The sequence below is a fragment of the Falco rusticolus genome, chromosome 2 (genome assembly GCF_015220075.1).
Source record: "Falco rusticolus isolate bFalRus1 chromosome 2, bFalRus1.pri, whole genome shotgun sequence".
In the NCBI taxonomy this organism is placed as follows: domain Eukaryota; kingdom Metazoa; phylum Chordata; class Aves; order Falconiformes; family Falconidae; genus Falco; species Falco rusticolus.
The window spans coordinates 28,555,497-28,569,490 of record NC_051188.1 but is presented as its reverse complement, the minus strand read 5'-3'; the positions used below and the strand labels follow the sequence as shown (position 1 = coordinate 28,569,490).

Here is a 13,994-nt window from a genome sequence, read left to right as displayed (position 1 = left end):
GGAAATGAATAATCTAAATAATTATGTACAAGAGGGAAGAGCACGAGCCACCATGACACAGGCTTCCTCTGCTCAAAGGCAGCCGCTGGCACTGCTGTGTTTCCTTCAGAGGTGGCCACCCTCTGCTCCTCCCCTAGCCCGGTGGGGACCCAGAAATACCCATTTTGTCCACAGGCTGTGAAAGCAGCACGGGGAGGCTTTCCACAACAGGGACAGGACGTTAATTTATTTGCTCTGCCAAGTTTCCACACCTGATCCCTACCTCAACAGATTTGGCTGACACCAGCACAAAAACCATCAGAAAGAGCAGCACCCAGTAACACTTTTGCTCTGACTGGGGATGGGCTTTCTGCCAGCTGGTGCCCTAGAGACATGACTGCTCCTCAGTGCTGTGGTTATGCTGGAGCGTCTCATGGCACTGGGATCTCATCCTGCTGTGGAGACAAATATCAATCTGGGGTCAGCACAGGGCTTCAGAAGCACCTGAATCATGAACTGAAAAAACCCCAAAGGTTCTGTTTGCCCAGCAGCTCTGGCACAGCTGGGTGGCATTACTCTGGAGAGGTTATCCTGCTCGCTTTTCCCACTGGCAACCCTGAGATGGATGCAGGCATCGAGAAGAAATAATTTTGTCAAAATGAAAAACTGTAGAATGAAGCTAGGTTAATTAGCATTGATAATATACAGGGGCAGTGTTTTGGCCGATGTAGATGAGGTGCAGCTGTGGCTGGTTCTGTTAAGTGGTTGGGCACCCAATGAAGAGGGAGCAGCCAAGGAAGAGAGAGAAGGAAGAAGCAGAGAGAAGAGAGAGAAAAGAGAGAACACATGCCCTGGAAGAGGAAAGACTAGGAGAAGGCAGCAGAGGGACTGGCATGAAGAGTATGTTGGTATGAGATGGTAAAAAGGCCTTGTTGCAGCTGGCTGGTTTGGAGAGTGCTGCAACAAAAAACATGCATGATAGTTTCTCAGGATGACCCTTCTCACGACGGCCAGGAAGGGAGCAGAGGGGTACCTGGCGGTCTGACAGAGCCTGCGGGGCACAGACACCCATGGGTCACTTCCTCACAGCTGTGCTGCTCCAGTGGCACCACCAGCTTGCTGCCTGCTGCAATGGCACTTGCTTCAGCTACAAGTGAATGAAACCACAGAGCAGACAACTCTGCAGCCCACTGAGGATGTTTCTTCTGAATGCCCATGAGCTACAAGCTAGGCTTCCCCCTGAAGCCTGAGTGCTGGTTTGGCTAAGCTTCTTGTCTTGTATAACTGTACACGTTCTCATTACCCATACTGGTGCCTTATCCTTGTTGAGTGGCAGCAGCTATCTCCCTCTTACTGCCCAAAAGTGGGTGGGTGGGGGGAAAAGAGAAGGTAAGGGAGGATTTGTTGGCTCTTAGTTTACCCTCCTGTCAATCAACCAGCAGTAATCCCTTAAAGATAATAACAGAAAAATGTGTCTGTGCAGATCAGCAACTGCTCATCAGCCCCTATGAGAACCTGCTGAGACTGAGCTTGAAATCAGTGTATTAAAATACAGCATGCTGGCTGAGCTAATGAGCTGTAAGAGCGAAGGAGAAGGGGGAAAGGAGAGACGGGGGAGAGGGAGGGAGAGAAAGAGGAATGGAGAGCAGTCTGAAGATACAGCTTCTGCTTGAGCTCCACTGTGAGGTGGGCAATCACCTACGTGGTACCTACAGCAGCCCGGCTCCAGAGCCATAAACAGGGGGGAGCAGTGGTGGCAGCAGAGCAGCCTTGCAAGAGTAAGCAACGCTGAGAAAGGAGGGAAAGCACTTGCAGTGTCTACTGTAGCTGCAGCATGCCCTCTAAAGGAACTCTGCCTTTCCCCACAGCCTCAGATCATCACTTTGGTTCTCAGTGTCGACAAAGCTCTATGCCTAAAGCAGATGTGACTATGCATGCATATAGCTATATGTATGTACATAGATACACCTGACATGATGCAGCTTCTGACATGCAGTTTTGCAGCCAGTTGCATCTCTGTCATCAGCAGATTGCTTGGGTGCCGTTAAGTGTTTGCAAAATGGGCACACGGGGTCCCAGCGGTGATTGCCCCTTGCAAAATTATGACAGCCCCTCAAGTGACACAGAGACATCACCCAGACGCAAGCTCTGCTGTCCATGGCTCCCTTGTTTAAGGGACACCGGCTTTTAGAGATCATCTCCCCCATTTTGCAGGCAGCATGGGAGGAACACAGAGTTTGTTGCTTTCTCGGCTTCATAACAAAGCTACCCAGTTCTAAAATTATCAAAGTGTAATGGAGGCTTATGAAACGTGTGTGTGGGTGTTAATGGAGACAGAATCACTCTTATAACTGCCTTAAAAGCTATTTCATAAAATAGTTTCATTGTCAGGGACTTTAAACATACACGATTAATATCTTTAACTGACTGTGCCTCATTTTACATTATCTCAAAGGACAAATTTATATGATGATACACACTATTTAGTCTTTATAATGCTTGCATCTGTAACTGGCATGCTTTGAGAGAGGTTTACCGTCATTGCTAGTTATAGAAACGTATTAACTTGCCATAAACAACTAGAAGTAAATTAATCAGATTCGCAGATGTGTTAAGGAGTCAGCTACTATATATAAACTACCAAAAGCAACCTGAAATCTGTATGAAGTGAGGTAAATATTGCTGAGAGATATTAAACAACACATGTTTAAATCAGCTTAATTTAAAGCATCCTCAAAACTTCCAGTGTTGTTTTGACTTGTAACATAAGGTTGTATATTTTATAGAAATGCTTTTACTGAAAATGTTTAGATTTTAAAAATGTTTAAAATATTTTATAGAATCCCTATTTCTTAAAATTTCATTTTAAAATTGGGAATAGTATTATTAGAGCAGCTATCCATTTTATTAGGTAACCTCAATACATTAAGAAGGAAGAATAAAAAATGCTGATTATAGGATGCCTTAAAACACACGGCTTTTCAGAAATGTTTCATGCCTGGTAGTTGTCTATGCACATCAGTGTACTCATGGGAATCCCTCTGCTTCTCCAAGTGGAGTTCTCACAGTGTGGGGCTCAAAGGAAAGGAGACCTCTTCGATGAGTGGACAGGGAAAGCTGTCAGCTTCCTTAGTCTTGCAAGTCAAAAACAGGAGATATGTTTGTTGCCTGTGAATATGTTAGAGAAAAATACCAAAAAGCTCTTTCATCTAGTGGAAAATATTGGCATAGAAATAAATACAAGCATGTTAAGAAGACAAGAATTGACAGGTCTACGCAGCCCAGAGACTCTGTTTCTGATGTAGTGATGCTTAGGGAAGAGTATAAAAACGTATCCATTTTAAGCTATCCCCAACACCCCTCAACCATTTTAAAATATTACAGGAGTCAAGAAGGATATCACAAAGCTCTGAGATTAAAGAGGGAATGTGATGCCCCAATTTCCTTGGCAAGTAAAGGTAAGCTATCCTTGTCTTCAAGGATCACACCAGACACATCTCTCCTCTACTTTTTCTTGGCAGCAGTTCTCCAGAGCCTCAGAGGGAAGATCAGTCATCTTTTCTAGTCTGAAAGAGCTGGGCTGTCATGCAGAAAATGCATCAATATTCCTGACATCAGGAGGTGAACAAAAAGGAAAGAAAGCGCACTCCATGGCAGGACTCATGCAAACCCCACGTTTCCATCAGCTAGATGTTCCCAGCACCCTGTACAATGTCTGGCAAAACTGGATTGCTCTCTGAAGGCTCTCTCTGGTGCATAACGCTAGACCTAGACACCAGCTCCCTACCCACCAAGGAGGCGAGGCACCAGCTTGTACATTATTGTAGTGTATATGCTGGGCAGCTGAAATGAACTCTCTTTGGGTTTATGGATGAAACCCACCAAGCCTGTTGTGGCAGATGGCATTCCTGTCACCAGCGTCCTCTGGAAGACACTTGGATACATTGCTGGGGAGGACTATATAAATCTTGGAAAGAATACTGGAGAGATCTGCTGAGAAACATGGTATCAGCAGAAGGCATGCCCTTGCTGCAGACACATCTCCTCATTTCCCTGTCTTAGTATCCTTTCTTGCTTTGACTTATCCCTCTGTGGAGCTGTATCTCCTGCTCCATCACTGCTGTCTTCTGCCCTCTTGCAGAACAGCCTCCAAGCCAATTTGTCCTACTTAATGAGGTAGCTGATTCACAACTGTAGGTGCACAGTCCAGGAAAGCCAGACACACCTCCAGAAGGAGATTGGGATGGATTTTGGAGTTTCTTCAAGGAAGAGAACTTCCTTGACTATAGGGTACATCTTAGGGCAATTACACCCCGAATCTACACACTGCTCCTGAGGTACTGGTTGTAACTAGGATGACTCATGCAGTGTAAGGGATAAGGTATTTTCAGCTATCAATTTTCTGTGAGTTTGGTGACATCTTTTACAGCTGCAATGCCTTCAGGAGTTATGTTCAAGACTGCTCTTCAGCCTGGCTTTCCAAGGGCCTGCTTTGGGTTCACGTTCCACGCTGCCTCCTCCCCTCTCTTCACTTTCAGTAAGGGCTTAGCTCCACCAACAACATTGTTATGCCTACCAGATCTCTTCTGGACCCTAGTAAATGAACATAATTGCTTTGTCTGGAAATTATTTCCAAGTGCAGAATTGTCACACTCAGAGTTGCAGAGTTCTCTCAGGTCTGAGATCTTTTTATTTTCCATAGCCTAACGGTGCACCGAAGGGCTCTGCAGAGTAGCTTTTAGGTGAAGTACCACAGCCCTTCACGCCCACAGCTGTCAACCATCTGGAGATGGTAACGGACTTAAGTACATGAAATATAGCTAAAATATCTCCTTGCGAAAGTTCACATTGTCTGAATCATACAAAAAGAGCAGAGAAGAAGGGAACTGTTCACCTTTTCATAGTTATACCTTCTAAAGGGCCTTCAAATGTTGTCTTTCATCTCTGGGTTTGTATGTATTAGTGTTGCCTAAACCTTTCTTTGAACTCACAGACTTTCTTTTCCTCTACAGGCTGCACTGTTCCTCCGCTGCTTTTGTCAGGGGAAGTCTCCTGCTCATGCACACAGGCTCAGAAATCCTCACTGTGACTGTAGGCCAGAGCAAGAGATTGAAAAGTTAAGCAATTGGCACAGTAATGGATAATTGAGGATAGACACTGATAGCAGCAATAGCCACCTTGCTCTAAAAATACCTTGTAAGATTACATTAAGCCCGAGGACCCTGTGTGAAAGCTATCTTCATGTGAAAACAACGTCGGTGACTTTCAAGGCAAGCATATTTGCTGTTTTGCAAAAACCTTCATCTGGAGAACTTTTCTATCTTCTCCTGTTGCCTCCTGCTCACAACCCCCACCATGTTTCTGTTCTTTCCACTGTTTAATGTTTATCTTCCTTTGCAAAAATAAAAGTCAGATGGGAAACTGTCTTTTCTGGGCATTCCCACAAGGCATATTTGCATTTTTGAGCAGTATCTCAATAGCATGGTGTTCTTCAGATAATCTGAAATCACAGAGGTTATGCAGGTAGCAATCACAGTACTATGCACAACTATAACTGACTGTGCCAAGCAAGAATCAACAGCCCAGAAACAAAACAGGCTGGCTGAAAGTGCAAAGGTTAGCTGGCCACTTTACCACAACAAATATATGCAGTCCTGGCTCCTATAAACTGCAGGTTAAAGGGCAATGACATCCTGGGGTAGACATTTCTTTCTCTGTTTTCAACCACAATTAATTTCAGGCTATATTTTACAGTCCTGTGTGGACCAGCAGCAGAGAGCGACATCAGTTTCCAAGCCTTTAATCTGAAGATACTTCAAAAGTTTCAGAAAACCTTGATCTAATTGACAAATTGCAGCACCTCCAGAGGATTCATCCAACTTGAAGCATTTCTACTCCTTTTCTTTTTTTCAGCCTCAGTCATGATGTGAGGAGGTGATAAAAGTCCCGCCCTCCCCCCCCCCCCCCCCCCCCAACCCATTGCTGAAGTGAAAGGTATCCAGTTTCTCCAGTACTGAGATGTTCTGGCAGCTCAAGTAGTAAGCAACAAGGATTTGAGCTGGGTTTTGTTTGTTTGTTGGAGTTTTATTTTCCTGCCTGCATGAGGGCTGGAACTGCATTTAAAAAGACACCAGCAGCTTTAGAGCATAGAAGAGCTACAGAGGGGGCAAGTGGCGAAGGGACTAGTTGCTGGGACCAGTCTGGCTCTGGGTGGGTTTTCAGTAACACAGGCAAATAGGAGGTTTCTGTAGGAAAGAAAGATGCTAACACAAGCGTCTGCAGTAAAGCAGGAGTCAAGTGTCCTGTTTTTACAGCTTCTGGTTTGTGTCCAGACTTTAACCTCCCCATTCCTTCCCAGTTCAGCGTGCGGTGTTCAGCAATGCTCCGTCCTGGCTGAGCCTTGCCCGCTTGTTTCGACAACTTTGTTTGGCACCGCTGGTGCCAGCAAAGATCCCTGCCTCAAGGATTTCAGCTGGAACCACTCTTTCCCAGTGTCTCCTTCTTGATAAATTAGAGCTAAGCAAACAGCCGCCAAAACAGATTTAAATAAGCACCAATATAAACAGGAACATTTTGCTGCTATTTTTACTTGGCAGGACCAAACGCAGCTGCCTGTTGAACTGGGTAAATAGGGAGCAGGGCAGTATTACACTTCACCTCTTTATCAGGGTTCAAGGCAAACCTTTCCCTCCTTTTTTTCCTACTTTGTGCAAATTTTGGAGGTTTTTTTAGAAGTTAATTTTATTTTTGAGTTTCAGTTTGGGTTTCTGGAAAATGAACTAGCTGAAACTGATTGTAAAATCATTCCCTAGCAAAAGGTAAACATGAATCATGCAGAAATGCTGATAATAGAAAGAGGTTTTCACAAAAAAATCTTTGTTTTTAAAGAGACTGTTCTTTGGCTACCAGTTATATTCTTGCATGTTTTAATGTTCTCTGTGTTACGAATAAGCAGAAATCGCAAATCCAGCCTCCTGAACCAGACCTAAAGCTGAGACGGCTCCTTTCCTGCTCACAGTGGTCTGGAGAAGGGCCAAGCAGAAGGTGTCAAGATTTCACGATGGGGAATGGTACGGAGTCCACCTTCACACATGTTCCCTAGCCCCATTATGGGATGGAGATTGCCTAAACCCAAAGCATAACAAGTCTTGCACAACATGTATTGACCACGATGAGCTTCTGATACTCCTGTTCACTTCATACATGCCCAATGGTGCTTTAAAGCTTGCTGAGATACTGGGTCAGGCCATCTCTGTGTTTCTGATTTCCACAGCTTAATTACACACAATGTGAACTTTATGGTTAAAGAAGCACCAATATAAACAGGAACATTTTGCTGCTATTTTCACTTGTCAGGACCAAACGCAGCTGCCTGCTGAACTGGGTCAATAGGGAACAGTTATGGTTTCCCTACCTTCTAATGTCATTGGATGTATTTACTTGATTCCCATTCTCTTACACTACAGCACATCCATTCAAAGGAGTAAGTGCTTTTAAAATAGTATTATATGCTCAATTAAGATCATGTTTCTTAGGTACTAGATGCAAAGAGATGGTCTCTGGCTGCAGCTGCTCACAGTTTGAGCAGACAAGGCTAAAGACCAGGGGAAACATAGTATTTAACAGAATCACAGATTCATCCTTCCCATGCACGTCAGCTGCTCCCTTCCTTATCTCCGTGGCCCTTCTCTGGGCTCACTCCAGCCTGTCAATGTCTCTCTGGTACTGGAGAGCCCGCACCTGGACCCAGCACTCCAGGTGTGACCTCACCAGTGCTGAGCAGAAAGAAGGATCACTCCCCTTGTACTGCTAGCAAAACTCTTCCCAATGCAGGCCCGGGTACCACTCGCCGCCTTTGCAGCAAGGGCACTTGCTGGCTCATGTTCAACTTGGTGCCGTTGTTTGTGCACCAGGACTCCCAGGACCTTTTCTGCCAAGCTGCTTTCTAGATGGTCAGCCCCAGGCTCATACTGGAGTAGGACTTTGCATCTCTTTTTTTAACTTGATGAGGTTCCTGCCAAGCGATTTCTCCAGTCCTCCGGACAACAGCACAGCCCCCTGGTGTATCAGTCGCCCTCCCCAGTTTTGTATTGTCGGCACTCAATGGGCAGAGATCAAAAGAGGTGAGCAGCCATCCTCAGACCATACAGGAAGGCTGGGTAAACCAGGAACTGGTGTCAGTCACAAATTATCCTTTCCTTGTACAACAAATTTTTCCTTTAACACAGCAACTCTATTTGTTAACAGTTTTTAGGAATACCGTATCTCTTTCCTTTCTGGATAATTTCCATTATCATGGCAACCCACAGTAAGTTCTAACCAGAAAAAATGATACATCAGTTGTTCCTCTTTTGAAAATTCTATCTAACAAGACAGCTTGGTGTGGAAGGAGTCGTTCTGCTCTCAGCAGCTGCTGCAGTGAGATTCCACTCTCTGACCATCACATCTTCCCTTTGCCTTCTGCAGCTGAGCATCCCAGTGCCACAGTCTCACCTGAGCCCTTCAAAATTTTGCTGACTCCCATTAACACTGCTGTCCTCTGAGCACTCATCCACCCCAAAGGGTCATACTCCTTCTCTCCTTTCTTCTCTCTGAACAGTGTGAGTCCTGGTGTTTAATGATCACTAGCAATAAGACAGGAGAGCATGGGGAATTCCTCCCTGGGCAAGATCAGTGTCAATCTGTCCTGGCTCTCTGAGCGGAGCACACAAACCGTGGTGCCACCCAAGGTCCATTGTCCTCATAGTGCCCCACACAGCAGTTGTAAGATCAGTGATGTTAGAGGGTACGTTCTGGCTTCTTTTCTCTAGTATCTGTTTACAGACTTGTTGGTCATGAGGTTTTTCTCCAGACCTTTCACACCTGATGGTACTGCCTGTCTCCACAACCTCTGGTGGCGACAAGTTCCCAAAGTTCTCTATTTACCATGTAAATTTTTTCTTGCTAGTATCTGTTATAAATTCATTCATATTTCATAGGGTGCCCAGACTTCTGCTATTGAGGGATCAGGTGAAGAATAGCTTTGCATTCCCCTTACTGTTGCATTCATGCTTTGTAAACCTCTGTCATATCCATCCTCAGCCTCCTCTTCTTCAAATTGAAGAAATCCACCCTTTTCAGTCTCTCTTCATAAGGAGTTTGCTCCATTCTCATCATCATTTTAATTGCCATTCTCTATAACTTTTTTAAATTCTACTATAGCCTTCTTCAGATGCAGAGACCAGAGCTGCACACAATACTCAAGATGTGTGGTGCATCAAGGTTTTACAGCATGGCTATTTCCACCAGTATGACATGTAGTATATATATTAAACAAAACAAAGAAAGCAAAACAACAACAACAACAACAAAAGCACCAAAAAGATGGAGAATGCAACCAGTACAGGTAGGCTGAGGAGATCATCAATATTCTAAAATATCTATAGGTAAAACCAATGGTAAACAAGAAATAGGAGAGACACTGAAAAATGAAATTAGAAGCTAGTCAGCACAGGAAGAACATGATGCTTTGTGTAATTAGAGATCTGATATTGAGGCCTTAGAGAAGGAAAAACTGTAGTACTCGGTGTGGTGCGGTAAAGAAATCACAGGCAACTCCTATGGGCAAGGACCCAGGAGATGGAAAACAGGAGAAAGGGCCTGAGCAACTGCTGGGTGCAGGAAGAGAAGGAAAATAATTCAAAACCTTCTGTCCTAGGGTTCATGGCTGTTATAACAAAAAAAAAAAAACCAACCCGAAGGATACAGTTAAAAAAAATAAATCCCCTTCTATAGAGAATACAGCTTAATGGTCTGCAAAGTAAAGAACTCAGAGGAAAATCCACCCTGAATCTGACTTTTCACAGTGAAAAGTAACTGGTTGAAAGTAGTAACAACAAACAGCGGAGCTGCTTGAATTCAGATTAGCACAGAGTAAAACCCCAGTGCAAATGTCTGTGATTTTATGAAAGCTATCTAATGAGTTACAAGTGACTAGGACTAAGGATTAAAATCAACCACTACGGGAAAAGGCTAAAAGATATGATCACCAGTTTGTGATAGAAGATGAGTGCCCTGGAAAAGAGCACAAAGGCAAGGGAGCTTGACAAGGGAAGTGAGGTTTGAGAGGGAGACTGCATCAGCAGTGAAGGGAGCCAAACTGACAAGATAAAGTCAGGTAATTCTGATATAGCAAAAATAAGGCCAGAAAAAGATAAGAAAAGAGGAAAAGAGTATTTTAATGTAGAACAAATCTTCAGTCCTTAGATAAAAGATCTTAAGGTTTTATGAGGACAACAAAGGTGAGGGTAAATATCTGTGTAATATGCCCCTTATGTACTCACCACTGCCAGCTTAACAATGTCTTTGTAGGGTGGACCTGCAGTACGTGGGGCTGCAGAAAGACAACTCTTCTTCTAACGTACAAGAAACAATTCTTTAAACATTAGGCACAGCTCTCAGTGAAAGCTTTCATCTAGCTAGGTGAAAAAAGAAGAAATAATCCCTTTCAATAAACACAAACATCAGCAAAAAAATAAGCAAAGCCTTAAAGCTGCAATTGCTTCAGGTAGCTGTTTAGGTAGGGCCAAAGCTCTACCCCTACATGTATTTTTACCACTGGAGCTGTCACCTACAAAAGGCACAAACTCAGGTTTTAGACCTGAACTATCTTCTGTACAATTCGATGCTTGGTCGTTTTCGCTGGCTTTAGGACCTGACCTGGAATTTAAGTATACAACTATCCTTACAGCCTTCCTACATCACTGTCTTTGCTAAGTGGCATTTCAGATGAGGGCGGTGATGTCACATCCATCTACAGCAGTGCTGGAGAGGCAGAGTAAGAAGGACAGATAAGCAGATTTAATCTGCTGCTGCAAGCGGATGCTAGGGGATGCACGAGGAGGGCTGAGCAGAGCCTCCTCCCTGCTGTCCTTCTGCAGGCTGCGGCCAGATAAGGGTGCAAACAGAGCGGAAAGATTCAGATTAGACCGGCAACACCAGGATGGTATAATATCTGCTTATTCAGTGCCATCGTTTCGGATGGGAAAACACCGTGAAGAGGCCCTGTCCCCACACACGCATGTGTTCAGCCTCCTGTCACCCCACCAGGCGGGTGGCTGTTCTTGACTCCGGTCAAGCTATTCATGACACCCAGATCGGGGGAACTGAAGCACAGAGATTAAGTGACTTCCCCACTAGTGGTGACAGCCAGGAAAGAACCCCAGGTTTCCTGCTTTGCCATTTTTGGGCTTTAACCACAAACCTCTCCACCACAGGGTCTGCAAACCTCTCCTTTGCTTATCCCCCTGCTCCAAGCAAACTGCTCCACATCATTAGCAAACAACGGCATTGGGGATGCTGGGGCTCAGGCATGGCATTTAGTCTATTTGCTTCTCTCACCTCCCTTTCTCTTCCCACAGAACTCACTAACTTCAGGTGCTGGTGCCTAAAGCAGAAAGGGTCCCTCTGGCACCGTGCAGCCCTAATGCCTCTCCCAAGCATCCCCTGAGGCTCTCCTCCTTCTGCAGAGGGGCAGGGGACAGGTACAGACCCCATCTCTCCCTGTCACCTGCATCATACAACCCATTGCATTGCAGCAGGGCTGAGGATCATGCAAGCTGCATGGCTCTGAGGCTTATGCAAAGGTGAACGTGACCCCACTGTTTTCTAAATGAAGGGGGTTTTTTGTTTGTTTGTGCCTGGCATGTAAACTCCTGTAATACATTGTATTGATGTTTCTGACTCCTGATAGAGATGGGCCTGTCTGAAATGTCATTACCTGAAACCTGAAAAGCCTTTATTCTTGCATGCCAGGGTTTATTTTTAATGCACGACATGATCCTTCGCTCAGGAATGATCACTAGCTCCCTGTTAATTTCTCCTCTCTGCTTCATTTCTGAGTGAGCAGCCTCTGATCTTGCCGCTGCCCCCCCAGATCATGGAAGCAACAGTCTCCCACTATCTGCAGAAACACCCTTCCCTGCCACCCCGCGTCCTGGCAGCCTCAGCACATCCCCGTCCCCATCGCCCGGGCTGCAACTGCCTCTTTTATCTGTGCTTCCCAGCCCTTCCTCTGTCCTTTCACTCTGCCATAAGGGTCCGGAGCAGCTTCCTGTAATATTTGCTGTGCCACTTGTATCTTAACTTCTGCCTCAAGTCATCTCTTGCCTCTGGTGAGCATTTGCCACGTCACATCTTTCTGCAGACCACATATCTTTCTTTGCTCCTGTGCCTCACGTTTCCTCTGACCCTACTGAATCTCTTCTTCACAGACTCATGATTTTAGGGTTTCCTGTTGTCAGGAGCCAGGATCTCCAGGCAATATAATGTAAACTGCCAAACCAATTTGCTTTTGACCTTCTGATTAAAGTATTTAAGCTAACTCTTGCTCTGATACACCCATGTATGCATTGCACACGTTGGTTTCTCCTGCTTTTTTTCGCCTTCATGTTTCTGGACCAAAACCTGTTTTTGTTTTTAATCATGGCTGCAGTTAAGAATTTTCATAAGGAATCAGTTACAGGCAACTTATTTAACAGCTTGACTACTATATAACAGAGTGTATATAGGAGAGTCTAAAGCTGCAAGTGTTCTATATATTATATCTTGAAACTATAAAGAATTAGCATCATATAAAAATATGGATCATATAAAAAATATGGACAAATTCATAGCATTCTATGTATTTCCATTTTGTTAGAAGAAATCAGGACATTTAGTGAATATTATGCTTTAAATAAGGTGGACCATTACAAAGTATGTTTTGGAAAGTAGATATATGGAAAAGAACCATAAGTGAGGATTTCCATGCTCTGTGCTCATTTGTTTAAAATTGATCAGCATCAATACCCAAGTTAATACACTTTATTATGAAATTTTTCTCTCTCCGTTCAGGAGGGGGAAAAAAATAATGCAATGAATAGATTAGTGTTAACTGAGGTTAATGAGAGATTCTTTAGAAGGGTAAATACTGGCTAATATACATGTCTAAAATTTTGCTCATATTTTTAACACACTTCAATGCAGAAAGAATTATTTTTTTTTCCTATTAGTTTGTTAAAAACTCCATTTGTTAGTGGTCTTCTCCATAGAGAGAGCTGGATTGGGAGTTTTCTTCTAAGTACATGTGTTAGATTCAGTCCTTGACCAGAAGAATGTTATTTTTCCATCTTCAGTTGCAGCCAGAAATAACTCAGATGTGACAGGACACTCTTAGAGGTTATTCCAAAACTGCACCTCTGCTGAGAGACAGAACTTCAAGTGAACTGCAGCCTTACACACTGTGTAGTGGAGTTCATGAGATGTATATGTATCAGATGTATGTATCATATGTATGCAGATGCCCCCCTTCATTTGAAATCCCCTGCTTAATTTGAAATACATACATGCAATAGGCTTACACGCTGAAATGCATGCAGAAGTTTCTACCGCATCGGGAACTTATTGGAGTAATAAAACATTAAAAAAAGCAGGCACTGCCACCCTTCTCCCTCTGCCACACCACCCAAGTCAGAGTCACCGGTAACAGAGCTCTGAGCTGACTCTAGTTTCCACTTAGGAAACACTTTTAGCAACGTTTCTAGACCAAGAACATCATTGTGACTCCAGAAAATGTATCCAGAGTAAGTATACTTAGGAAGTTAAAAACCTGCTTCTTGGGACACAAACGCCACATTTCAAACCCACTGCATTTCTGCATCCAGAAAATCAGTACAATCAATCTCAGAAATGCTGGTGCTGGTCCATTCTGATTTCCCAGCAACATGTACTCACACGGTGAGAACACACAACTTCAGGGAATGGGAGAAATGGTACCTACTAAATCCATGTTTAGCAATCTCTACTCAGGACTTCAGGATTTGCACTAGCTGTCAAGCTTTTCAGATGGAGGTGACAGCAGTAATTAGAGGGTCCCAGCCTTAGTTTTTGCTGTACGTGCTCATGTTGCTACAGCTGCAGTCAGCGTAAGCACCGGAGCTTCTTATGGGGCACGTGTTGAAGGAGGAGTGCTGAGCAGCAGGCTGCTCCAAGTGGGG

General features: G+C 44.2%; 1 long non-coding RNA gene across 1 annotated transcript; it reads left to right on the top strand.

Annotated features, from left to right (window-relative positions):
* Positions 1-886: 886 nt before the first annotated feature.
* On the top strand, positions 887-5,429 carry LOC119142627. Its single transcript, XR_005102355.1, has 2 exons — positions 887-1,368; positions 3,501-5,429. It is a non-coding gene; the product is annotated as an uncharacterized LOC119142627 (long non-coding RNA).
* Positions 5,430-13,994: the final 8,565 nt, after the last annotated feature.